The 26,407-nt window shown below is 45.0% G+C and overlaps 1 long non-coding RNA gene across 1 annotated transcript in view; it reads left to right on the top strand.

Annotated features, from left to right (window-relative positions):
• LOC148136045 (uncharacterized) overlaps positions 1-26,194 on the top strand; it is a 421,214-nt gene extending 395,020 nt beyond the window's left edge. The window contains exon 4 of the long non-coding RNA XR_015754775.1: positions 25,933-26,194. This is a non-coding gene — a long non-coding RNA (uncharacterized LOC148136045). The remainder of the gene's footprint in view (positions 1-25,932) is intronic.
• Positions 26,195-26,407: the final 213 nt, after the last annotated feature.

The raw sequence follows: 26,407 nt of genomic DNA, 5'->3' as shown, positions 1-26,407 counted from the left end.
AGCATATATGTGTGTGTGAGTGTGTACAGTGTAGTGGAGTCAACTGTAGTGTGACATAAACCCCAGATCCCAGTTGAGGCCATCCTCTGGGTATCAAATGTGGCTATTGACCACTCCACCTATACGCACTCCACTAAGCATGCACACACTCACACTCTGTCCCTCTCCCCCACCGCCCCAACACACGCACTCTTTCTTTCTCTCCTTCTCACATGCACGCACACACACACATATGTCAATGAGTGAATTTGCATTTGCAGAATTGTATTTGCAGATACATTCTATTCTATATTATTGACCAGAGACAAAGTAATTTGTATTTTAACCTCATCCATAAACACACCCTTGGCGAAAGCAAATTCAACAAAATAGTGTGATTCTCATTCCATTCTTCTCATTCTAACGCGGCAGAATAAAATACTGAAAGAACCCTTTCATCAACTGAGAGAGCCCTCAAAATTTTCTATAGCAGCAGAGAGAGAGCTGTATTGACCAGTTTCAACTCCAAAACACCAAGTTCAACAACAGAAAGCAGAAACTAAAACCCTGGGAGTTTGTGAACCTAACTCCATCCACTCAGGTGTTTTTCATGTAAAATTAATAAATAACAAAACTATTTAATCTGCTTTCCATGGAGCAGACTCCTCACCATTAGTTGACAATAGCTCTCTTCAAGAGAACAGGACAAAATAAATCCCTCTTAGAGGCATATTTCCGTTACACTGAAGTCCCATGTGGCCCAGACCATGTTAGAATGAAAGCTTACCTCCTCTGAAAGACATTTGTGAAGGAGATGGGATTCTTTTTCCTGACAACTGATAACAGTTTAGTGGTCACCATTAGACTGTTAAGTCTAGATTTGTATTGAATTCACCGTCTGCCGTTGTGGATATCGAACCCAGCTCCCTTGATCTCTGAACTCATTGTCTCACAAGACCAAAACGCCATCATCTCCCCTAATCTTTGACATTGGACTGGATCCACAGCAGCAGTCCCTGATACCAAGCTCCAAGAAGGCAGCGGAGTAGGATGTTCCAGCCAGAACTCATCTGCGCCACATGTTCTTCTTTCTCTTTTCCTGCTCTTTTTCTTCCTGGCCGCTGGTGAGCAATGATTCCTTGCCTGCAGAGATGATTTGCAGCCTTTGGTGACGACTCCTGGCCTCTGGGAAGCGACAATTCTTTGCCTGCAGAGATGATTCCCGGCCTTTGGTGATGACTCCTGGCCTAGCACAGCAGCCTCCGCTCACGGTCTCCTGGCCTGGCACAACAGATTCCTGGCATTTTGTGGCAGCCTTCTAGCTTCCCATAGCAGCATTCCGGTGAGGCATGGTATCCTCCTGGCCTGTTGTAGGGGTCTCCCAGCCTAGCACAGCAGCCTTCCGGTGTGGTGTGCCATCCTCTATTCTTGGCGCAGTGACCTCCCAGTGTGGCAACCTCCTGACCTGGTAGAGTGGCCTTACAGCACAGTGACCGGGGGACCCCGCCTGGTGCAGCAGCCTCCCGGGGTGACATGGCAATATCCTAGTCTGGTGTAGCAGCTTCCTTGCAAAGCAGCTTCTTGGCATGGTGTGTTATTGGCGTGGACTGAAAACTAGCTGCCAGTGTGGTCTGCTGTCCTGAACTTTTACTTTTGTATCTCAGTTGGCACTGTAATTGGTGAGGTATAAACTCCTTACTGTACTCATTGAGTTTATGTGACAATAAAGGCTATTCTGTGTTTGGTTTCCTTGAACAAGTTGTGATGCAATTCTGGTGATCTCCACAGAGAGTGCTGGTTAAACCGTGAAGATTCCTAGCCCTAGTGTGTGCTCCAAATCTGGGAGGGGGATCTCCATTCACAAGGAGAGAGCCTAGGAGAGGGGTTTTGGAGCGTGAGCCTAGACATCAGGCAAGAAGCTTTGCTTAATCGCACATAAAGTGTCTGATTTCTAAAGATGCAATGAATGATGCTGCATGGATTCAGATTATATTTATGTGAAGATTATGGTTTATAGGCTTGAACGTGTGGGGGAATTCCATCACAAATATTGGAAGCTGGATGGCATGGTTGCTCGGTGGTTAGCACTGCTGTCTTGCAGCACCAGGAAGCCAGGTTCAATCCCAGCCTCTTGTGACTGTGTGCCATTTATATATTTTCTCTCAGTCTGTTCTGGGTGCTCTGGTCTCCTTACACAGTCCAAAAATGTGCAGGGTCGGTGGATTGGCCATGGGAAACACACGGTTACTGGGATTGGGTAGGCAGCTGTTTGAGTGGGATGCTCTTCAGAGAGTTGGTGCAGACTTGTTGGGCTATAGAACTTGTTTCCACACTGTACAGATTTAAAAAAAACTCTTGTATATGATGCTATCTAACCTGGGACATGATGGTTGGATTCACTGCTGAATACCTTCATAATTCAGATTGTCAGTATGTTCAGTCCTGTGCATGAGGGAGTGACTCAATGTCCAATCTTTCATTTGTCCATATTGTGGAGGGCATCCATTCCTGGATACTGTGGAGTGATTCAATATCCTGCACTATCTGTCATATAGTGTGGACATACAATTCTGGAGGCAATCTGAGCTCCTGAACTCCAAAGCTAAATGCAAACATTTTGCAGTCAATGTCCATGTCAGGTGTCTCCTATTCTTTATTTTCTTGATCCCAGGTGTCTCCTTGGGGATGTTGTGGTCTTATGGGAAACTCCTGCCAGTCACAGTAACCAAGAAAAGGAGAAGAAACAACTTCTGCCTTCCCCAAAAAATATTGAGTACATTAATGTCTTTCTGGGAGTAATTTGCTAATCATGTGATTCCCTTTGTGTCTCTAAAAGTGCAATTGATTCATTTGAGAGGTGTTACTATAGTGGTTCTGATGATCAGATACAGAACAACAAATACGTTTGTGCTAAAATCCATCATGCATAGAGAATATTTGATCAGTAACTTTGTCTTTTTTTCTCTCTCTCTCTCTTACAGTTAGTCTAACAGCAATTCTATTCTTGTCTGGGGGCAAGTGTGGTCTTTCGACATGCACCACTTGTTATCTGGTAACCATGGCAGTGTCTGATCTACTGTATGTTACTTTTGATATCATGCTTCATAAGTTTACTTACTATTATTATCCATGGTGTTTCCTGGACATCACTCCTGTTTGTAGAGCCATCTATGCCCTGAGCCGCTTGACCGTTGATTGTTCTGTCTGGTTCACTGTCACTTTTTCTTTTGATCGATTTGTTGCCATTTGTATTCATCAGATGAAATCTCAGTATTGCACAGAGAAAACTGCAATGAGGGTTCTAGTAACAATCTGCATTTTCCTTTCTTTAAAGAATATTCCCAACTATTTTCAATTTGAAGCCGGAAGGATCATTAACAATGTTCCATGGTACTGTTACACCACCTACAGATATTATAATGATGCTCATTGGCTGAGTTATAGATATATTGAAACATTTTTAACACCGCTTCTCCCATTCACTTTTATTCTCTTTCTGAACATCCTGACTGTCAGACACATTTTCGAAGCAGTTAAGATACGTAAGGGACTGAGGGGTCAAAAGAAAACAGAGAATGACCCCGAGATAGAGAGCAGAAAGAAATCTGTGACTTTACTCTTTGCCGTATCTGCCAGCTTCATACTTCTCTGGTTGGGGTATATTTTATATTTCTTCAATGTTGGTTATTATTTGGATGATTTTTATCTCTTCGAACTAATCACATTTATGCTGCGGGACTTAAGTTGCTGCACAAATGCATTTATTTATGTGGTGATGCAGAATAGTTTCAGAGACCAGTTAAAGTATGCATTGAAATATCCCCGTATAAAAATAATTCGATTGATGAATAAATCCACGTAGCTGAGAGTCAACATTGGATGCGGCAGATAATGGAACGAGGAGTCCAAGTGAGGAATGGACCGGAAGGAGAAGGAGGAGCAGCAACATGATAACACTCCTTTCCTCATGGGCAAGGAATGACTCCATCTGAGGAGCAAAGTGAATGAGACTGGAGGTGTAAAGCCAGTGTAAAGTGCTGTTAGTAATCAGCAACAATTAGTAGGAAGTGGGACAACAAAAGCCGAACCAAAAAAAGGAATTAAATATTCTTCCGCACTGAAGTCTCTGATATATATATCTGGAAAAAGTGAAAGAAAAGTTCCTGTTATAAAGACTAAACAATGAGATGTGTAAACAGAAAAAAAGTCTGTTTTTATTGCAAATATATTTTTAGCAATAATTTACTTTGCCCATTCACACTGTCTGCCCTGCTCTGAGACTGATATCACTCCATTTCATTATGCATTTCTTTACACAGTCTTTGGGAAAGTTGTTGGGAAACTCCAAGGCCCAATTAGAGGGCTTGGTGGCAGATGTGATCCGAAACTTGGGAATGGGGTCGGATATGGCAAATGAGGCGACACCTCGTACTTCCATGAAAATGTTTTGTGGCTCTCACTGTCTCCATGGAGCTCACTGTGAACTGACTCTGGATGAACCCTGTTTGCTTGTGGCTTCATATTGAAGGGTGTGATAAATTCAAAATGATATTTACATCATCATGAAGAATTGTTTCCATCTGCAGAACAGCTCCTATATCCCTGCCTCAGTTTATATTTGGTGAAACCCGTAATGCATTCCGTTGTTATATCTGGACCTATGTAACATGCACCATATTGGCTGGAGACCAGATTAGAAACTCCATACCTTTACTTTGTCCAAGTGTCTTCCGCCATCCTTGCAAATTCCAGCAAATCCCAATATTCCCTGATCATCCAGTGACTGCAAAAACCAGCACAGGCATATTGTCCTCCAAATTCTCGATTTTAAATTCTCACTCGTATTCAAAATGTTCCATGTTCTTCCACTGATTTCATTTTTATTTCGGATTGTGAGAGTCTTGTTGCATAAACTCAATATGAAAGTGTTCGATGTTCTGCTATGCTGTAAATGTTACCAGCTGGTGTGATGGCTTAAAAATAATTACAGGTTTTGTTGCAGAAAGTGAAATGAAATGGCGGATAACAATCCCAGAAACAATAGTAAGTCTGATGATTGGGAGCAATTTAGGATCCAGCAGCACATGACCAAGAAACTGGTCAGGGAGGGACAGAATATGAATGCAGCCTTCCCTTGAAGCCAAGATGCCACTTACATTCCCAAGCCATTTCTAATCTCGACTATCACCTCCCCAACAGCACTCACAAACCTATTTGGGGGAATTGTATGGATGTTCATTCCAGTCCTACCAAGATGTAAACTGTCCATCATATTGAGTTCTAGCCTGCTCCAGAGCTGGTCCTAATGCCTTGAAACATGCTGCCTGACCTTCTGAACCCGTTTTCCAGACACATGTTCAACCATCCAATTATTCTGCTTGGATTCTGATCAACACATGGGACTGGCACTGATTCTGATAATACTGTGTTCCACATCCTGCTTTTCAATCTCATTCCTTGCTGCTTCAAATCTGTTATATGGGCTACATCCCTGCATTCCCACCGAGGTCTTTGTCACCAACATGGAGCACTACCTCTGTCGTTTGATCCTCCTGCAGCAGCAGAATTTCCTGCAGTTGTTCTGTGATATCCTTGACCCTGGTAGCAGGGAGGTTATCATCGCATGCTGAAGGTATGTTTATAGCTGTAGAAACTCCACTCTGTTCCCCTAACCAAAGAGCCCATTATCAGTACTATGTACCCATTGTTCCTACCTTCCTGACGTGACTCTGTCTGCATTCCTCTAATGAATCCTTTCCATCACAAGCTTCCAAAGCAGGAAACTGGTGTGTGAACTCGATCATCTCATGGGACCCCTGAGATACCTGGCTGTCACTTATTCCTTATTTACCCATACACACTAAACTGTGGTGGAGCCACCTCCATAAATGTGTTATTCCCCTAATCCTCAGACCCCGTGGATGGCCCACAGTTACTCTCATTCTGGAAAACAGAGCTCCAGTTTATGCACATTGTGACATTTCCAGGAGATATGTTTATCTCTGACATATCGAACTTCCCAGAATCCCACATTCCACAGGCTGACCATTTCTTTGCTCAGAGACAAAAAAAACTGCAGATGTTGAATTCCAAGGGAGACAAGCACGGGGCTGGAAGAACACAGCAAGCCAGGCAGCATCAGGAGATGGAGAAGGCAATATTTTGAGGGTAACTCTTCTTCAGGACTGGGGGTGGGTTTGTGGGGAGCTGCAGATAAAGGGGGTGGCAGGGGCAGGGTGTTGGTGGGGATAGGTGAAGACAGGTAGAGGGTATGACCTGGTTGGTCAATGGGAGGAGTGAATCCGGTTGGTGGCTGGGAGGAAGGGTCAATGAGAAGAATGGAAGAGAGGGGGAGGGTCTAGGAAGGGAATCAGGGGATGGGAAAGGGGGTTATTTGAAATTGTCTCACCTGTAAGGACTGTTTGGGGCACTGGATGGAGGTGAAGGGGATGGTGTGCTGGTAGATTTTGCATCATTGGTGAGACAGAGGTTCACATGCCTCTCCTCCAACCTAGTTTACTGTATCCGGTGCTCCCAGTGTGGTCTTTTCTACAAAAGGGAGACCAAACATAAACTTAGTGAACAGTTTGCCGAGCATCTCGGCCAGGCCCACAGAGGCCGAGCGGACCTCCCAGTCACAGCCTATTTTAATTCCCCTTCCCACTCCCTTTCTGACATGACCATCCTCGGCCTCCTCCATTGCCACTACAAATTGGAGGAACAACACTTCATCTTCCGCCTGGGCAGCCTGCAGTCCGGAGTACTCAACATTGAGTTCTCCAATTTCAAACAACCTCCCTTCCCTTCCCCTGACTCCATTCCCAGCCTTTCCCCTCTCCCCTCTCCCTTCTAGCCACCAACTGGATTCATTCCTCCCATCGACCAAACAGCTTGACCTGTCTTCACCTCACCACTCTGCTCCCCCCCACCCCCTTTATCTGCAGCTCCCCTTACACCCACCCCCAGTTCTGAAGGAGGGTTACACCCGAAACATTGCCTTCTCCACCTCCTGATGCTGCCTGGCTTGTTGTGTTCTTCTAGCCTCCTGCTTGTCTACCATTTCCTTGCAGCAGAGCTGCCTAATCTTATTTTGTAGTTACTGACCAGTTATAACATGTTGAATGGCTTACCAGTTAGTCCCAAACATCTCCTTCCTCTGCACTGTATGAGGAACCAAGCACTTGGCATTGCTACTCAATGAAAGCAAATGAAAAGTGGAGAAGAGTATTCTGTTCCCCCTTTCACCCAATCCATCATTCACCAAATTCACTCTCTGTGAGATCACAGCTTTGAGCTCTGTCAATCCCTTCCTGTCCCTACATTGTAACTGCTTCAATGACACAGTGTACAGGCTTCATTTTGCTTCAGAAACATACACTGCTTGAAATGTGGAAAGTTGAATGCAGGTGCCTGCCTTGGGAAGGTTGGAGATTTCAAACCAGAAGAGTCTGACACTTTATGCAACCCTGTGCTGTACCTGTCCTGGGAATGTCTGATAGTGATAGTGCAGGGGTTTTTATTCTGTAACCAGACTATACTCTACCTGATGTAGGATTGCTTTATTGGGAAGTGTTGTATACAATATGTGTCCCTGCTCAAACCTGTAACAAAGAACACTTAAAAACCTCTCCAATTTCATTGCCACCACCACCCCAACTTGTTTCTGAACACTCACTGCAGATTGATTGTTCACTACCTGCACTTCCAAATCACTTGGATGATCTTGATAACTCAATAAGGTAAAAATCACACAATACCAGATTTTGGTCCAACAGGTTTATTTGGAAACACTAGCTTTCAGAGCGCTGCTCCTTCATCAGGTGGTTGACGGAGTGTCACTCCAAAAGCTAGTGCTTCCAAATAAACCTGTTGGACTATAACCTGGTGTTGTGTGATTTTTACCTTTGTACACCCCAGTCCAACACCGGCACCTACAAATCTAATTAATAACTTCTTGATTCTCAATTCTTGACAAAACTTGAGACATTTTAATACAACATGATCTGATGGTCAACGTGATATATAACTGGGTATGATCTTTGTGAATTTGTGCAGGATCTCCACCTTTGTAACTCAGCAACATTGCACAATTTATGCAAACTTGCAATTCAGGGAGTGGCACTGAGGGTGTGGGATACAATCAGCGGATCAATAGTGACAGAGCTCTCTGATTATAGCAGAGTACCCAGGAATGTGCAGGCTCGGTGGATTAGACATGGGAAATGCCGGGTTACAGGGATATTGCAGGAAGGTGGGTCTGGCTTGATACCTTTCGGAAGGTCGGCAAGGACCCGATGGGTCGAATGGCCTGCTTCCACACTTTCGGGAGGCTATGGTTCTACAAAGTGCTCAGTTGGGCAGAAAAGTGACAAATCAAACTCAAACTGGAGAAGGGTGAAGTCATTTGTTTGGGAAGGGAATGTTGAGCCTGTGCAAGAACAGCAAAGCACAACATTGTGGGGCAGTGCAAGATGATATTTGGGCAGGCACTGTGTATAATAGACAGACACAAGCAGAGAAATAGAGACAGCTAGAGAGAGAAAGAGAGAGAGACAGCTAGAGAAAGAGGGAGAAAGAGATAAAGGGTAAAGTCAGGCACAAGGACGAAGAGACAAATGAAGTCAAACGTTCTTACATTGAGATCAAGAGAGAGGAACAAAGATAAGGACAGACAGAAACACAGTGAGAGGAGGGCGGGCACAGAGAGAGAGAGATAGAGACTTACTTGATAAGTCTGTGAGACCACACTCCTAATTTTGGCACAAGCCCCAGGAGATTTGCAGGGTCCACAAGGCTGATTCTGGCATTGTCTTTTCTGGTGCCAAGACCATGCCAGGTTATCCATGTGGTTTCATTTCTTCATTGAGACCTTGTTAGCCATTGATACAACTTGCTATTTCAGAGAGTAGCTAAGAGTCAATTGTGTTGCTGTGAGTGTGGAGCCACATGTAGGCCAGACTAGGTGAGAATGGTAGATTTCCTTTCTTAAAGGAGATCAGTGAGCCAGATGGATTTTTCTGACAATTAACAATGGTTTAATGGCCATTAGTACACTCTTAATTCCAAATCTTTATTAATGAATTCAGATTTCACCAGCTGCTGTCATGGGATTTGTACCTGAGTCCCAGAGCATTTGCTGAGGTTCTGGATTAATCTGCAATCCAGCCCCCTGAGCCCCCATGACACCCCCCCCACCCCACCCCCAATTTGATAAACTCCAACAGCATATAAAATCCTCCAGCCCCTACACCCCTCCTTGCCTCTAAATGACTCCAGGCCTTACACCCCTCAATATCTCTGTAACATCCTCCAGCCCCTGCACTACTATCTCTGTAATCTCCTCCAATCCCTCCAACTATCTCTATAATATCCTCCAGCATCTACTTGCCTCCCCAGATCTGTAATGAGCTCCTGCCCAACACACATACCTATCTCTGTCAGCCCCGACTCTCCTCCTTGTCTGTAATATTCTCCATGGGCCAACAGAATGTCCCCACTCTCTAAAATCCTCCAGCCCCTCCACTCGTCCCAATCTCAGTAACCTTCTCCAACCCCTACAGACTTCCATATCTCTGTAAAACCAGTATCTTTCCATTTGTCTATAACTTCATCCAGCCCCAACTCACCATCCTGTCTCAGAGCCCCTTCAAGCACATACACTCGGCATATCTCTGTAACTTCCTCAAGAATCGACACCGTTCCCGAGTACTCTAAGCTCCTTCAGATCTACACCCTCCCTATCTCTGTAATCTGCTCCAGCCCTGACATCCCTCCCTATCGCTGTAACATCCTCCATCCCCTACACTGTGCTCTATCTCCGTCAGCCCCTCCAGCCCCTACAGCCCTCCCTATCACTGTTGCCTCCTCCAGCCCCTACACAACTTCCTGTCTCTGTTGCCTCCTCCAACACTTACAAACCTCCCTATCTCTGGAAACTCCTGCAGCTGCTACACATCTCCCTATCTCTGTTATCTCCTCCAGACCATACAGTTCTCTCTATCTCTGTAACCTCTACTCAACCCTGCACTTCTCGATATCTCTGGAACTTGCTCCAGCCCCTATACTCTTTCCTATCATTGTTATTTCCTCCAGTCCCTCCAACTCTTCCTAACGCTGTGTCATCCTCCAGCCCATGCACTGCTCCCTGTCGCTGTTACCTCTCACAGCAACTGCATCCCTCCCTATCACCGTGATTTCCACCAGTGATGTCAGGATTGGTTCGGTCAGAGGAGAGGAATAATATTTGGAATTTAAGTTTCTGACCCATGCTAAGAATCAATTCTGGATATTTTAACCAGTTTAACTAAGTTCTAAAATTCCTCAGAATAAATCTTTGAGCATTTAATCCCCATTCCCAACAAAACCTCAGTCAGTGCAAGAGAAAGATTTTTTTGAGGGACCTTTCAAATCTCACTACCTTCTGTCTGATCACCTCGCTAATGGATTTACACAACACAATGTGGTCTCTGTGAAGCTGTTTTGATCTTCTTGCTGATCACATTCACTCTCAGACAGATCAGCCAGAGACACGGTCAGTGCAGTGATCTAGCCTTCCCTGTGTTTCCTGGAGCAGCCTCGTGTCTCCGATGAAGCCAGTTTATAAACCAATTGTGATGTCTGAGCTCTCTCTGTGATGTACACGGTGAGGTCACACTTTGACCTGTCCAGTTCAAGAGGCCTCACTGCGATCAAACAGGGAGTTACTGAAACCCTCACTATAACGTTCCTCAGCCCCAGCACCCCTCTCTATCTCTGTAACCTCCTATAGCACCTAGAATCCTTCCATCTCTGTCACTTCCATTAATCTCTATAAACCTCCCTATCTCTGTAAATTCTGCCAGCCCCTAAACTCTTCCCTACCTTTATAACATGCTCCAGCTCCTGCACACCTCCCTAGGTCAGTCACCTCCCAGAGCACCTACAACCCTCCCATCTCTGTTACCTCCTTTAGCCACAACAAGCCTCCCTATATCTGTAAACCTGCTCTATCTGTACACCCCTCATCTCTCTAATGTCCTTGAGAAACTACAAACCTCCCTATCTCTGTCAATTCCACCATCCATCAAAACTCATCCCTACCTTTGTAACATCTTCCAGACACTGTATCTGTACCTATCCCTATCTGTTCCAGCCCCAACATCCCTTCCTCTTTCTGTGTCACCATCCAGCAGTTACATCCCTCCCTGTATGAGAAGCCATCTTGACTATTGACATTATTCCATATCTCTCCAACAGCCTCCAACCCCTATACCACTCCCTACCTCTGTAAACCCCTCCAGCTCCAACACCCCTCGTTATGTCTGTAATCTCCTCCAGCACCTAAACCCTCCTTATCTCCTTATACCCCTCCAGCCCCTTCACTATCCCTACAGGACATAGACGCTTCAGACAGGACAGGGAGGGAAGTAAAAGGGGGAGAGGAGTTGCATTGCTGGTCAGGGATGATAGCACGGCTGTGCTGAAGGAGGGCACTATGGAGGGCTTGAATAGTGAGGCATTATGGGTGGAGCTGAGAAAAAAGAAGGGTGCAGTTACGTTGTTGGGGCTGTATTACAGGCCTCCCAACAGTGAACGTGAGGTAGAAGAATGAATAGGTAAACAGATTATGGAATGATATAGAGGCAACAGGGTAGAGATGATAAAAGCAAATTACTGCGGATGCTGGAATCTGAAACCAAAAGAGAAAATGCTGGAAAATCTCAGCAGGTCTGGCAGCATCTGTAAGGAGAGAAAAGAGCTAACGTTTCGAGTCTGATGGACCCTTTGTCAAAGGGTAGAGATGATGGGAGATTTTAATTTTCCCAACACTGACTGGGATACACGTATGGTCAGAGGTCTGGATAGGGCATAACTTGTAAAAAGCATCCAGGAGAGTTTTCTAGAGCAGTATCTCAATAATCCGATGAGGGATGGAGCCGTATTGCACCTGGTGTTGGAGAATGAGCCAGGCCAGGTGGTGGAAGTTGCAGTGGGGGATTTCTTTGGGAACAGTGACCACAATTCTATAAGCTTGAGAATACTTATAGACAAAGATGAGAGTGGTCCTAAAGGAAGAGTACTAAACTCGGCCAAGGCCAATTATATCAAAATTAGGCAGGAGCTGGGAATGTGGATTGGACACAGCTATTTGAAAGGAAGTCCACATTTGATATGTGGGAGGCTTTCAAAGATAGGTTAAAGATAGTGCAGAATAGGCATGTCCCGTTGAAGGCAAAGGATAGGAAGGGTAAGATTCGTGAACCGTGGATGACAGGAGAAATTGTACGACTAGCCAAGAGGAAAAGGGAAGCGTACATAAGGTCCAGGCAGCTAAGAACAGAATAGGCCCTGGAGGAATATTGGGAGAGTAGGACCAGTCTTAAACAAGGAATCAAGCGGGCTAAAAGGAGTCATGAAATAGCTTTAATGAGCATAATTAAGGAGAATCCCAAAGCATTTTATTCTTATATAAGAAGCAAGAGGATAACTAGAGAAAGGATTGGTCCACTAAAGGATAATGAAGGAAGGCTGAGTGTCAAACCTGAGAGAATGGGTGAGATCCTGAATGAGTCCTTTACATCAGTATTCACTGAGGAGAGGGATATGATGTTTGTTGAGATTAGAGATATACGTTTGATTAGTCTGGATCACGTTAACATCAGTTGGGAAGTTGTGTTAGGTAGGCTAGAGGTTATTAAAGTGGACAAATCCCCAGAACCGGACGGGATCTATCCCAGGTTGCTGAGGGAGGCGAGAGAGGAAATAGCTGGCGCCCTGGCAGATATCCTTAAGCACAGGTGAGGTGCCGGAGGACTGGAGGGTTGCTCATGTTGTCCCCTTGTGCAAGAGGGTTATTAGGGATATTCTGGGTAACTACAGACCAGTGAGTCTGAGGTCAGTGTTGGGAAATTTGTAGGAGAAGGTACTGAGGGATAGAATCTATTTATGTTTAGAAAAGAATGCGCTTATCAGTGATAAGCATCATGGTTTTGAGCGGGGGAGATCGTGCCTTACCAACTTAGTAGAGTTCTTTGAGGAAGTGACTAAGTTGAAAGATGAAGGAAGGGCTATAGATGTCATACACATGAACTTTAGTAAGGCATTTGATAAGGTTCCCCATGGCAAATCAATAGAGAAAATGAAATCATATGATGTGTGGGATGTCCTAGCTAGATGGATAAAGAACTGGTTGAGCAACAGGAGACAGAGGGTAGTAGTTGAAGGGAGTTTCTTGAAATGGAGAAAGGTGACCAGTGGTGTTCCACAGGGATCAGTGTTGTTTGTGATATACATAAATGATCTGGAAGAGGGCACTGTTGGTATGATCAGCAGGTTTGCAGATGACACGAAAATTGGTGGAGTAGCAGAAATCATAGGGGATTGTCAAAGAATACATGAGAATACAGATAGACTGGAGAGTTGGATGGAGAAGTGGCAAATAGAGTTCAATCCAGGTAAATGTGAGGTGATGCATTTTGGGAAGTCTGATTCGAGAGCGAATTATACAATGAATTGAAGAGCCTCGGGGAAAGTTGATGAGCAGAGAGATCTGGGAGTGCAGGTCCATTGTACCCTGAAGGTTGCTGCACAGGTAGATAGAGTGGTCAAGAAGTCCTTCATCGGATGGGGTATTGACTATAAGAGCTGGCAGATCATGTTACAGTTGTACAGGACTTCCGTTTGGCCATATTTGGAATACTGCATATAGTTCTGGTCACCACATGACCAAAAGGACGTGGACACTTTGGAGAGGGTACAGAGAAGGTTTATGAGGATGTTATCTGGTATGGAAGGTGCTAGCTATGAAGAGCGGTTGAATAGGTTGGGTTTGTTTTCATTTGAAAAAAGGAGATTGAGGGGGACCTGATTGAGGTTTACAAAATCATGAAGAGTATAGACAGGGTGGATAGAGATAAGCTTTTTCCCAGGGTGATGGATTCATTAACGAGAGGTCATGCTTTCAAGATGAGAGGTGAAAAGTTTCAGGGGGGTGCACACAGTAAGTACTTTACACAGAGGGTGGTAGGTGCCTGGAACACATTGCCAGCAGAGGTAGTGGAGGCAGGTAAAGGAGATCAATTTAAGATGCGTCCTGACAGATGCATGAGTAGATGGGAAGCAGAGGGATACTTAGGAATTGGGCGACAGGTTTAGACAGTTGATTTGGATCGGCTCAGGCTTGGAGGGCTGAAGGGCCTGTTCCTGCGCTGTAAATTTTCTTTGATCTTTGTTCACAACCAGCTATATCTGTATCGTCCAGTGCATATGTCGGAGATTTGTCATGTCAACAAAGATTGCTCATCAGTGACAGACAGAGTGGGTTTTTGGTTAATACAGAATTCTCGGGATGTAACAGTGCCCTGAGAAGACAGGCCCATTGCACCAACAGCCAGAGGACATTTCCCTGTGTCCTCCCACTGAAACTGGGTTGGAACAGACTTTCTGTAAAACCAATGAATTGGTCACTTGACTACAGGTCTGTTTCCTGAAAACTGAGAGTAAATGGCCATACTTGAGTTAACAATGAGAAACAGACAGAATTGATTCAGAATCTGACAGTAATCATGCATCCTGTAAACAGTGAAGGGGACATGACAGAGTACCTCCCTTTGTTATCGCTGTCACAGTTTTCTTTTGTTTTGATTCCTTTCAGATGACAGTTGGTAAGGATCCTGTAATTTACATCCCCATCTTCTGTTTTTTCTCTTTTCCCATTCCACCCTCCACCCCGTTCCTTGCACCATTTTGGTCAATATTGTTACTCTGTCATTTCAGCCTCTCCTGCCCTCCAGCCCATCACAGCCTTTCCTTTCTGCTCTTCTTCCCACTTTCCAGCTGAGACACAAGTAACAATGCAGGTAGTTCCCTCTCACACACACTCACATTATCACTGACAGAGATACAGAGACACAGAAGGGTCATCACTCCCACAGGCTCAGACAGAGACAGTGTTCAGTCTCACGCCGATCCCATGTTCTGGTGATATATTTTTATTCTAACACTCAAACAGAGTGGGAGAGAAAGAAATGATTTATATTTCTCTCCAAATTGGTCTGGAAACAAATCCCAGCCTCCAAATCACAGCAACTATAAGATCAATAAGAACTGTGTTAATCTCTCAATAGTGACCTACAACAACCAATTGAAGAGTATGTTTATGCAGATTTATAATTTGAAAAACTATATACTCCAGATGCTGTGAACATTAAATAAAACCAGAGACTATTGGAAATACTCAGTCACTTTCTCTGATTGACCAGAATCATTCATTGTGTTTCTCTCTCCACAGATGCTGTCTGATCTGCTGAGTGTTTGCTGTTTACATCATGTAAGTTTACTCCATGTTCAGAAGGCACACAAGTTATTTAATTAAAACATAGAATTCAGGTGATTTATAATTGATATACCACATAGAAAACTATTTGTACATTCCAATATTAAAGATATAATTACAAACAAAAATATGGAGATAAACATTAAATATGTGATCATAGTCTATCAGACATATAAAGAATAACAGATCTGAGTGCTGAGTGACCTCACTCCTATGTACAATATCAAAGGTTGGGAAACAAACTCTACAAATCACCCTTACAGGCTGTAATATCCAGAAACTGAATTAATCCCACTGTCAGTTCCAAAGTTTTTAACCTTTGGATCAGGCCAATCCTTTTCCATAGCTATTTTAAAACTGATAGAATTGTGGTAAGTGTTTCCCCACTAATACCTCAGTGACTTGCCCTGCCTTATTTCCCAAGAGAAGGTTGGGTTTTGACCCTTCTCTCAGAGGGCCATCTACATATTGATTGAGAAATATTTATTGAATACACTTAACAAATTTCTCCCAGCCATTACCAATCTGTGTTTGGAAAGTTAAGATCCCCTTATTATTCTTACAGCTATCAGTGACCTCCCTACATATTTGCTCCTCAATATCCTGCTGACTACTGGGAAGTCTATAGTAAAATCCCATCAAAGTAATAACACCCTTTTTTCACAATTCGTATAGCTTCACTAGACAATCCATCAGGGATACCTTCTCTAGTGGGCGGCACGGTGGCACAGTGGTTAGCACTGCTGCCTCACAGCGCCAGAGACCCGGGTTCAATTCCTGCCTCAGACGACTGACCGTGTGGGTTTGCACATTCTCCCTGTATCTGCGAGGGTTTCCTCTGGGAACTCCGGTTTCCTCCCACAGTCCAAAGATGTGCAGGTCAGGTGAATTGGCCATGCTAAATTGCCCATAGTGTTAGGTAAGGGGTAAATGAAGGCGTATGGGTGGGTTGCGCTTCGGCAGGTCAGTGTGGACTTGTTGGGCCGAAGGACCTGTTTCCACACTGTAATGTAATCTAATCTACGTCCTGCTGTGATTTTTCCCTAATCAAAATAGCCACCCCCTGCCCCTCCCCCCCCCTCCCTTGTTGCCTCCCCTTTAATCCTTCCAATGAACAGTTCATTTGAGCTCAATTTTGGAGCACCCGATCTTACTACTTCTGATGAAGGGTCACTGACTTGAAATGTTAACTATTTTCTCTCCACAGGTGTTGCCAGACCTGCTGAATTTCTCCAGCAGTTGTGGTTTACCCAGCTTCAGGCAGCAAGTCAAATTCCAAGTTATTTCTTCATTCCCCTTTCTCCTGCTGTGACTGTCATGTTCGGGATGCCCTGGTATTGGCTCGTTTAATTGGTTTCAATGACATCACTGTCCTGTTTCAAGCCCATCCCCAGATGTCATCTCTCTGCTCTGTTTGTCAGGAGCAGAGTCAGAATTCTTTTGTCAGGATCAGTATCTTTCTTTTACTGTTTCCTGTCACCCTGTCTGCTTGGGGACACCAATGGGACCCTAGGTCTGGAAGGATAATTATTTCTGTTGTTGGATCATGTTTACACTGTGTGTCTAGAATCTCACTTTTGAAATTGTCCCACTGATTTGTCAAATATCTGCATCCAGTCCAACTTCGCCAGATAATCTCTGAGATAATAAGATTTATTCACACCAGATATCATGTTTTAGACTTGTTGTCATTGCCTTGTTCCATATTTATGCAAAATATAAATGTATTAATGTAGCAGCTCATAAAGAGGCCCTCTCTCTCAGTTCATCCAGAAGACCAGCTTCATTTCAGAATATCAATTCCTGATTTGCTCTTCCTCTCACTGGGCTCTTGTGTGCTAAAGAGGTTCGTTAAATATGATTCAATGAATGTTTTGCTCTCAGTGCCTTTCACTCTGTTCCCACTCAGTGTGAGGGGGCGAGAGAGAGTGGGAGCAGGCAGTGTGAGGGAGAGAGAGAGTGGGAGCGGGCAATGTGAGGGAGAGAGAGAGTGGGAGCGGGCAATGTGAGGGAGAGAAAGAGTGTGAGTTGGCAGTGTGAGGGACAGAGAGTGGGAGTGGGCAGTGAGAGGTAGAGAGAGAGTGACAGCGGGCAGTGTGAGGGAGAGGGATTTGGAGCGGGCAGTATGAGGAAGAGAGAGTGGGAGCCAGCAGTGTGAGGGAGAGAGAGTGGGAGCAGGCAGTGTGAGGGAGAGAGAGAGTGGGAGCCAGCAGTGTGAGGGAGAGAGAGTGGGAGCCAGCAGTGTGAGGGAGAGAGAGAGTGGGAGCCAGCAGTGTGAGGGAGAGAGAGAGTGGGAGCCGGCAGTGTGAAGGAGAGTGAGGGAGTGGGAGCGGGCATTGTGAGGGAGAGAGAGCGTGGGAGCCGGCAGTGTGAGGGAGAGAGTGGGACCTGGCAGTGTGAAGGAGAGTGAGGGAGTGGGAGTGGGCAGTGTAAGGGAGACAGTGAGTGTGACCCAGCAGTGTGAGGGAGAGTCGGAACTGGGATTGTGAGGGAGAGAGAGAGACAGGGAGTGGGTGTGTGAAGGAGAGAGAGAGTGGGATCCGGCAGTGTGAGGGAGAGAGAGATTGGGAGCGGGTAGTGTGAGGGAGACAGAGAGTGGGAGCGGGCAGTGTGAGGGAGAGAGAGTGGGAGCGGGCAGTGTGAGGGAGAGAGAGATTGGGAGCGGATAGTGTGAGGGAGAGAGAGTGGAACCTGGCAGTGTGAAAGAGAGAGTGAGTTGGAGCGGGCTGTGTGAGGGCGAGTGAGAGACAGGGAGTGGGCAGTGTGAGGGAGAGAGAGAGTGAGAGCCGGCAGTGTGAGGGAGAGAGAGTGGGAGCCAGCAGTGTGAGGGAGAGAGTGAGTGGGACCCGGCAGTGTGAGGGAGAGAGAGATTGGGACCCGGCAGTGTGAGGGAGAGAGAGAGTGGGAGCCGGCAGTGTGAGGGAGAGAGAGAGAGTGGGAGCCGGCAGTGTGAGGGAGAGTGGGACCTGGCAATGTGAGGGAGAGAGAGAGTGGCAGTGGGCAGTGTGAGGGAGAGAGAGAGAGTGGGAGCGGGCAGTGTGAGGGAGAGAGAGAGTGGGACCAGGCAGTGTGAGGGAGAGAGAAAATGGCAGTGGGCAGTGTGAGGGAGAGAGAGAGTGGGACCCAGCAGTGTGAGGGAGAGAGAGAGAGTGGGAGCGGGCAGTGTGAGGGAGAGAGAGACAGTGGGAGTGGGCAGTGTGAGGGAGAGAGACAGTGGGAGCGGGCAGTGTGAGGGAGAGAGTGAGCAAGTTATCCAAGATTGTGGAACAGGTGTCTTTGGCCTGTCTGCTCCAGGCTGGCCATATTTCCTTTCTCTCTCTCTCCTTCTAGTATATATTTTTCTTCCCTTCTGGAGTTCTGTCGAGGGGCAGCAGTGGTGATGCATTGTGGGAAGTGTGGCAGCGGCCGTGGGTCCTGAGTGCTGTCGGATGACCATCTGGGGTGTGGATGTGGCTGTGGGCCTGAGCCTAACATGGTCAGAGCAAGCCAAAAGTGTCCAAAAGTGTCGATGGGGGAGACACCCCCCACCCCTACCCCCAACATCTGCAGCATCGAGAGCAGGGAGATGGAGTTTTCCCAAACAGCGGGCCCAATCAAAGGGGATCGAGCCTTCACAGGGAGTGCACTTCAGAAACACTGGGCAACTTTTACTGTTATTCCTTTATTGTTCCACTTAACACTATGAAGGACTGTAATGTTAACATTTTACTTTATTTCTTGATTTTTCTACTTATACTAAAAAACACAGCAATGCTTTCCCTCTAACTTAATTTTTGTGTTACTACACGTACAGTGTTTGATGACATTTTGCACATTTCACTGCACTCCTGTACCCCTGTACTTGAGAACACATAACAATAAAGTTTACATCTGAATCTGAATACCAAACACCTTCTTCACTCCCCATCTACCTGTGACTCCACTTTCAAACATCAATGAACCAGCACTCCAAGGTCTCTTTGTTTAGTAACACTCCCCAGGACCTTTACCATTAAGTGCATATGTCCCACCCTGAGTTGCCTTTCCAAAATACAGCACCTCACGTTTATCTAAATTAAACTCCATCTCCCACTCCTCAGCCCAGTAACCTGATCAAGGTCCCGAGGTACTCTGTGGGAATTTTTGCTGTCCACTACATATCCAATTTTAGTGTAATCTGCAAAATTACTGACTTTACCTCCAATGTTCACATTCAAATTGTTTATATAAATGACAAAAAGCAATGACCCCGCATCGATCACTGTGTCCCACCGTTGGTCACAGGTCTCCAGTCTAGAAAGTAACCTCCATCACCACCCTCTGCCTCCTTCCTTCTATCTCCAAATGGCTCGTTCTCCTTGTGTTCCATGTGACCTCATCTTGCTCACCAATCTATCATGTAGAACTTTGTTGAATGCCTTACTGAAGTACATATCGATCACTTTCACCACACTGTCTTCATCAATCCTGATTTGGAAGTGCCGGTGTTGGACTGGGGTGAACAAAGTTTAAAATCACACAGCACCAGGTGATAGTCCAACAGGTTTATTTGGAAGCACTAGCTTTTGGAGCACTGCTCCTTCATCAGGTGGTTGTGGAGGATAAGATCATAAGACACAGAATTTATTGCAAATGTTTACAGTGTGATGCAACTGAAATTATATATTGAAAAAGACCTGGATTGTTTGTTATGTCTCTCATCTTTTAGAATGGCCATGTTGTTTTCAGTTGTTTCATATGAAAATCCCAGAACTTTTTTTTAAAGTTACATTCTTAAGTGAACTTTACCAATAGATGTCATGTCAGCGGTGATCTCTCGGCCTGGCACGATGATCTCTCAGCCCGGTGTGGTGGTCTCTCAGCCTGGCATGTGCAGTGTCTCGGCCAGCCATGGCTTTAGTGAAGACCTCTGGTCTCACCGAGGCAAAGCACATAACAAAGACTGAAATGTTTGAGCTTGCATTTTATTTGTTCATTTTCCATTTCAAACTAAGAAGGTCTGCAACATATAGCTTTTAACCTCACTTCATTTTTTAAAAATTCGTTTTGTGGGACTTGTGCATCACTGGCTGGCCAGCACTGACAGCCCATCCCTATTTGCCCCTTGAGAAGGTGGTGGTGAGCTGTCTTCTTGACTCACTGCAGTCCACTTGCTGTGGATTGACCCACAATGTTCGTAGAGAGGGAATTCCAGGATTCTGACCCAACGACTGTGAAGGAACAGCGGTGTATTTCCAAGTCAGGATGGTGAGTGGCTGGGAGGGGAACTTACAGGTGATTGTGTTCTCAGGTACTTGCTGCCCTTGTCCTTCGAGATGGAAGCAGTCGTTGGTTTGGAAGGTGCTGCCTAAAGATCTTTGGTGAATTTCTGCAGTGCATATTGTAGATAGACACACTGCTGCTCCTGAGCACCGGTCGCAGAGGGATTGAATGTTTGTAGATGTGATGCCAATCAAGCGGGTCGCTTGGTCCTGGATGGTGTCAAGCTTCTTGAATGTTGTTGGAGTTGCACCCATCCAGGCAAGTGGGAAGGATTCAATCACACTCCTGACATCATATATTTTATGCAGCACTATTATTACTGTAAAAAAAAGGTTAATTTTTAAGTTTGTTCTTTCTTTCTACCTCCTGCTTAAGATTCTATGATTAGGCATTTGTCCCAAAGATGGTGCATTGTGTGGTGACATTATACACTTCTCACTGTATTCCTGTACCTATGTACTGAGTACACGTGACAATAAAATCATAATCAAATTACAGACAAAAGAAAGAAGAGTTGGAATAACTATTGGAAAACTTAACAGGATAATAGGTTATTTATTTCATAAACAGCAACTGCTCCAATAGCGTAACATCCCATAAACACATCCTTGGCGCAGGCAAATTCAGTAAAATAGATTGTCTCACATGCAATTCTGGACAAGGACTGTAATAGAGTTGTTCAAGATTACATTTACTTTCAGTGATCTGGAAACAGTTCAATATTTATTTATCCCTTTAAATCTTTCCTATTCATGTCCCTGTCCAAATGTCTCCGAAATGTTGTAATTGTACCTGCCTGGACCACTTTCTCTGGCAGCCCATTCCATACACACACCCCTCTGCATGAAAATGTTGTCCCTCAGGTCCCTTTTAAATCTTTCCCCTGTCACCTTAAACCTGTGCCATCTGGTTTTGGACTCCCCTGCCCTGGGGAAAAGACCTTGGCTGTTCATCTTGTCTCTGGACCCTCATGATTTTATAAAGCTCTGTACAAGAAGCTGCGTAAAAGATGCTGCATAAGATATTGTTGCATTTTGCTAGTGATGATATATAAGCAGGGCAGAAGATGAAAGCCTGATTACCAGGAAACAGAGAATCAGAATAAATAGTTCAGTTTCAGACTGGTAACTAATGGAGTGTCACAGGGATCAATGCTGAGACCTCAACTATTTATAATCACATTAAACTACTGGGTTGAGCAAATGGGAAGGAAAAGGAACCTGGAGTATCATGTGGCTGTGGCATGAGGTTGTTTGCTTGACAGGAATAACAGAGGGCAGAACATTATTTAAAAGGGGAGAGACGACAGAATTCTGTAGGAGGGGGATCAGCCTGTCTAAAAGAGTAACATACAGGTACATCAAAGAATTCGGTAGTCAGATGGAATATTAACCTTTAATGTAAGGGAGTAATGAATAAAAGGAGGGAGGTCTTACAGCCACACAGTCACTGTTCAGACCACACATTGAGTATTGCGTTCAGTTTTGGCTTCCTTTACTAAAAAAAATACTTGTATTGGAAACAGTTCAGAAAAGTCTCAGTTCCTGGGAGGACACTGGATTAGAAACGTTAACTCTCTTACCCCTCCACAGATGCTGCCTGACCTGCTGCGTTTCTCCAGTGATTTCTTTCTTGTGTTTTCCAACATGTTTCTATATCGAATAGTAAATATCCTGGAGTGAGTTACAGACTGGAATCCAATCAAGGGGTCCTGGGTATTGATCTGACTAGAAAGACACTGGAATTCTGAAGATGTGATTGCATAGATATTTTTATCTCACTAGTATCCAGGGGAGGGGTCTTTTTAAAAGTAAAACTCAATAATGAAACTTTTATGTGCATTAGTCTGGGAAAGCCCACCTGGGACTGTACCCTCCAAGGTGGGTCTGTCTCTCAGTGACCTGGAGCTGTTTCCTGGTTACTGCCTTTTCATAGCATCCCTGTTGCAGTGTTTTAAATGCAGGAAGAGCTCACTGAACAATGAAGAACAAAGAACAATACAGCACAGGACCAGGCCCTGCGGCCCTCCAAGCCTGCGCTGACACATGTTACCCTTCCATACTAAAACTGTCTTCATTTCCAGGATCCGTATCCCTCTATTCCCTTCCTATTTGTGTATTTGTCCAGGTATTCCCTTGAATGCTGCTAACGTGTCTGCTTCTATCACCTTCTCTGGCAGTACATTCCAGGCACTCACCACCCTTTGTGTGAAAAACTTGTCTTGCACATCTCTTTTAAACTTCCCTCCTTGTGGTTTGAACCTGTGCCTTTCGTAATTGACTCCTCCACCCTGGGAAAAAGCCTCATATTTCCACTTCATCCAATGCCATTCACAATCTTATAAACTTCTACTGGGTCAGCCCTCAATGTCCTGCATATCCAGTGAAAACAAATCCAGTCTATCTAACCTTTCTTCAAAATCCCCATACTAAGACAACGCCCTGGGAAACCTATTCTGTACCCCCTCCAAAGCACCAACATCCTTCTAGTAGTGTGGTGATCAGAACTGGACACAATATTCCAAGTGTAGTCTCACTGAAGTTCTATAAATCCGTAGCATAACTTTCCGAACATAGAAATCATAGAGTGCCTACTGTGTGGAAACAGGCCATTTGGCCCAACAAGTCCACTCCAATCCTGTGAAGAGTATCCCACCCTGACCCACTCCCCTCCTCTATTACTCTATATTTCTCCTGACTAATGCACCTAACCTACATATCCCTGAACACCATGGGCAATTTAGCTTGGCCATGTCATCTAACCTGCACATCTTTGTACTATCCATATACTCAAAGATCCTTCCAATGAAGGTAAGCTTGCTATAGGCCTTTTTTACCCCCTTATCCACCAGCACTGTCACCTTCAGTGATCTGTGGACCTGCATACCCAGATCCCTCTGCATGTTAATGCTCCGAAGGGTTCTGCCATTCATTGTATAATTTCCAACTGTACTTGACCTTCCCAAATGCATCACCTCACATTTGTCTGGATTAAGCTCCATCTGCCATGTTTCTGTCCATGCCTCCAACTGATCTATATACTGTTGTATCCTCTGACAATTCTCCTCAATATCTACAACTTCATCAATCATTGTATCATCCCAATCTTTTTATCGTCTGCAAACTTAGACCAGCCATGTTTTCCTCCAAATTATTTATAAAGACCATGAACAGTAGAGGCCCCAGCTCTGTTCCCTGTGAACACCACGAGTCACAGCCCTCCATTCTGAAAAGCTTCCTCCACCACTCCCCTCTGTCTCCTACGATTGAGTCAGTTCTAAACAGGAAAATCCATCCGGCCAGTTCACCCCTGACACTATGTGACTTCACCTTTTGTACCAGTCTGCCATGAGGGGCCTTGTCAAAGGTTTTACTAAAGTCCATGTGTACAACATCAACTGGTTTTCCCTCATTAATCATCTTCATCATCTCCTCAAAAAACGTGGTCAAGTTAGTAAGGCACGATCTCTCCCGCACAAAAGCATGCTGTCTGTCACTAATAAATCCATTTTCTTTAAAGTGCACATAGATCTTCTCCGTGTGAATCTTTTCCAATCATTTCCTTAACACTGACATAAGGCTCACAGGCCTGTAATTCCCAGGATTATCCCTGCTACCCTTCTTCAACAATGGGACAACATCAGCTATTCTCCAGTCCTCTGGGACCTCACCTGTGGCCAGAGAGAATACAAAGATGTCTGTCAATGCTGCAGCAATTTGTTCTCTTGTCTCCCTCAATATTCTGGGATCGATCCCATCAGGTCCCAGGGACTTATTTACCTTAATACTTTTTAAGACACACAGAATGTTTCCGTGTCCATGTTTAACCTGATGTCATGAGGTTTCATGGGGTCTGGGACATTAATGCTGAGCACTTCCAGAGCACAGCCCTCTTGACTGTATCCCACGGAGCTGTTCCCTCTGCTGGCTCTGTCCTGCCAGTGGGACAGGACCTGCCCTGAGATGGTCATTGTGTTGTCTGGGACACTGTCTGTAAAGTGGGATTCTGTGAGTGTGACTATGTTCGATTGTTGCTGGATTAGTCTATGAGGAATATACTGCAGGGCAGTTTTATGTTGTCTACAATAAAGAGTTGACTCCTCTTGATTTCTTTCAATTTTAAAATCAAGCCGGACCAAACTAATTTTTTCATTTGAAGACAATTTAACTATTTTTCACTTCAATAAGCCGAGTACACAACGCAATTCAATAACTGCAGTAACCAGCTGGGTCACCTTCCCAACACACTGCCCGACCAAATACATTGAAAACAGCTTCGGAAAGGCCTGAATTCAAATATAGTGCTGCTGCACCTCACTGTCCCTCCAATAAAGAGTGAGTCAATGATGGGATCTGAAATCTGTCCAGAGAGCTTCCAAACTGGGTCCAGGCAGTTATTCAAATATCCCCTCACTACAGACAATTCAGAACTATCTCAGGGAGGGTGCAGAATATTCCCAAAGGGGAGAGGGACCAGCAGGATGTTGCTGTACACATTGGAACCCATGATACAGGATGGGAAAAGGACGAGGTCCTGAGGAGAGAAAATAGGAATTTAGGCAGGAACTTAAAAAGTCGATCCTGGAGGGTAGTTGTAAGAGGGGGTGAGGGTGTGAGTCCTTTTAGGGCAGAGAGTATGAGAAAGAATATCAGGCTTATATGATTTAACCAAATCAGAAATTATAGATGTACTTAATAAAAGCAGAGGGCTCAATAAACGGATTCCCGCGGCTGGGTTTTGAGATTTCACTCCCTATTGCCGGTCTCCTCCCTCATTCATTCCATTTCACGGAGGCGCGATTTGACAGTAACTTTCTTAAAGGGGACAGAGACCCCATTCAATCTGTATCTAACAGGTCCGTGCTGATGGAGACAACTTGTTTGATGTCCTGCAAGCTGTTCAAGTCCCGGTAGATGGTTCTGAGGGGGATTAGTATTCTCATCTTTTCATAGTTTCGGGTGAGATAGTGCACTGGGGAGTGGGGAGACCACAGTTTGATGAATGACTGAATGAAATGCGGAAGGAGTAAATACCGAGCGATTGTGAGTGGGTTGGCAAATAAAGGGACCTTAACATAAAAATAAAGAAACACATAGTACAATATCTCACACAACCATAGAATAAGATGTTTGAAGGTGATTGACTCTCTGCATCAGTAAAGACCCGCCAGCTCGCCCACGGAGACATTGGGAATGATTAACTGATATGGGTGAGCAGGGCAGAACCTCAGCAGATCACAGGATATTCAGGGACAAAGGTTACAAGATAAACAAGTGACCACATCAGCGAACAGGCACCGTGTGTTTGAATCTGACCGGTAGATATGTAATAGACAGTGACCTGATGTCATCAAAATGCCGAGTTAATTGGATTATTAATTTGATGTAATTAATTTACAGACCTGATGGAATTAACTGCCTGGCCAACTGATTTACAGACCTGATGTAATCATCGCCCAGTTGGTTGACTTGTGGACTTGATATGATCAACTGCACACGAACAGTTAATTTGTAGACTGACATAACTTTGATGTCAGAAAGTGTAAGAATGGTATTGTGCGGGTGTTTGACAGAGAGAGCTGGATTGTCCTGTGTGATGGTCTGGAGTTCCTCTCCTGGCTGTAATCGATTCCCGCTGGAATAAACTGCTGTTCCTGCTGAATTGCCCAGGCCTTCAGAGTCTTCTTGCCTCAGAGACAGCGGTCACTCCGACAGCAGTAATATCTGGATTACTCCCAGTGCCGTGTCCCAGTGGGAGTAGGAACAGGAGGGTAGAGCAGATGAATGCGCGGCTGAGGAGCTGGTATTGGGGAGAAGGATTCATATTTTTGGATCATTGGAATCTCTTCCAAAGCAGAGACTTGGGACTGCCATA

This window comes from Chiloscyllium plagiosum, unplaced genomic scaffold (assembly GCF_037043375.1).
Source record: "Chiloscyllium plagiosum isolate Xiang-an unplaced genomic scaffold, Cpla_swu_hap1 HiC_scaffold_47, whole genome shotgun sequence".
Classification (NCBI taxonomy): domain Eukaryota; kingdom Metazoa; phylum Chordata; class Chondrichthyes; order Orectolobiformes; family Hemiscylliidae; genus Chiloscyllium; species Chiloscyllium plagiosum.
The sequence above is the reverse complement of the archived record's forward strand: the minus strand, read 5'-3'. Positions and strand labels throughout refer to the sequence as shown.